The sequence below is a fragment of the Trichechus manatus genome, unplaced genomic scaffold, assembly GCF_000243295.1.
Source record: "Trichechus manatus latirostris isolate Lorelei unplaced genomic scaffold, TriManLat1.0 scaffold00232, whole genome shotgun sequence".
Lineage (NCBI taxonomy): Eukaryota > Metazoa > Chordata > Mammalia > Sirenia > Trichechidae > Trichechus > Trichechus manatus.
The window spans coordinates 634,575-636,808 of NW_004444168.1; positions in this window are offsets into that span (position 1 = coordinate 634,575).

Here is a 2,234-nt window from a genome sequence, read left to right on the forward strand (position 1 = left end):
TGACCTCCCTGACAGGGAACATGACAGACAGTCCCTGATGGAGCAGGAGAAAAGTGGAGTGCAGAACTCAAATTCACATAAAAAGACCAGACTTAATGGTCTGACTGAGACTAGAGGAACCCCCGAAAACATGGCCCTCAGACTCTCTGTTAACCCATAACAAAAATCATTCCGAAGCCAACTCTTCAGACAAAGATTAGACTGGACTACAAAACATAAAATAATCCTAGTGAAGAGTGTGCTTCTTAGTTTAAGCAGATACACGAGATTAAATGGGCATCTCCTGTCCAGAGGCAGGATGAGAAGGCAGAAAGGGATAGGAGCTGGTTGAATGGACACAGGAAATGCAGAGTGGAAAGGGTGAGTATGCTGTCACATTATAAGGATTGCAACTAGGGTCACATAACAATATGTGTATAAATTTTGGTATGAGAAATTAAGCTGTAAACTTTCACCTAAAGCACAATTAAAAAAGAAAAAAATAATCACACAACCATCATTATCTAAAATCATTCTGGAAGATCTAGCAAATTGGTTAAGATAAGAAAAAAATGATAATTTCAAATACTGGTAAAGTCAAGCTACAATATTTATATATTATATAATTATATATGAAACGGTAAAATTATAAACTAATAGAACTATTAAATAAATGTAATAATGTTGCATGTTATATAAAACTATACAAAAACAAATAATAATTACACAAGGTAGTTTTTCTGAAGAACAAGAAAAAGGTAATTGCTCCCTTTGTCCAAGGGTTAAGGGAATAACCACGTGGTGATTCAGGGCTGAAAGAAGGCAAACCAGTTCTGATCCAGATCCATGGAGGTGTTGCTGCTTTGGAGGTGATCATGTAAGAAAATGGTACCCAGAGCTACCTGGAGGGCATCCTTCCTAGGGAAGTTGTAGAGTAAAATGCCCTGTAATCAGGCCTGATCTTCATAACCCTCTTCAACTGGCTCTCACCCCTAGCCAAAGGATGCCCTGCAGCAACATCCCTAGATATCACATACAGTACACCGTGACACTTCTGGATCCTGGCTGGACACCTAGGATTCTAGAGGATCCCTGGAAGCCTAAAGAAAATGGACGTGGTTTGGGATGGCAGCTATTATTGGCCACTAAGGGAAAAGCTTGAACAGTAAAAACTGTATCAAATCTAAATAATTCCTGGTTATGAGGTAATGGAAGAAAGTCCTGGTGATCTGCTTATGCTTCCGTAAAGATCACAGCCAAGACAACCCTATGGAGCAGTTTTACTCTGAAACATATGGAGTTGCCATGAGTCGGAATCGACTTGACAGCAAAGAGTATGAGGTTATGAAGTTTAACGTAACTGTTACGGAAAAGAAAACACTTTTCAAAGAGAAAAGGAATGATAATTAGGCACATAAAATTAAAATTCCAATGATTTCAGCAAAACATGGGAGATTGGGCAAGGGGGAGAATACAACTGTTTTCACCTTTGACAATTTAAAATTTAAAGAAAAGAGGTCAGAAACTGAGAGGTATAAAGAGGAAAGGAGCTGAAGGAATGCTTTCAGTTTGCCTTCAGAAATGAAGAAATAAGAGATACTGTCTAGAGTTGATAGACAACATGTATATATTGTAAAAATATTGTTTTTATTAAGGGCAAGTATTATTGAGAAAAGAAAGCAATGAAAACATTTTTTAAGCAATTATAGTGTAAATTATCTTGTAGTTTAGTACATTCTGGTGAACTTGGGTCTGTAATCCCAAAACGTTTCTGAAAACAGTCCTTATTTAATCTGCTCCTTGGTTTATAAAAAACAAATTAATGAACATCATTACAATAATGACAATCACAGTCCCTCCGCATAATTTTCCTTCCAAATCAAACTTATAAAAGCTATCCATCCTTGTCTACTCATCTTTGCTCAGTAGATTCCAGACTTTTAGATTCATGAACAAAATACAGGGGAACTGACATAGGCTGTCAACTTTTTACTTTGCTGACTATCAGTGTTAAAATGTACAACCCATCTACCATCATACTCATTACATACAAGAAAGGGTATTTTAACACCAAAAAAATGACATTCCCTTAAAATACTATATTGAATTTTGTGAAAAAAATCACTACATTGTCCTTATTTTTGTCAATTTGCTTCAGATTGTGATAATCTTGTAATGGACAAACAAGGGACCAGAGATCGGGAACCACAGTCCTAGTCTGTCCTGCCTCATCTCTACATTTTACAGCATTAACA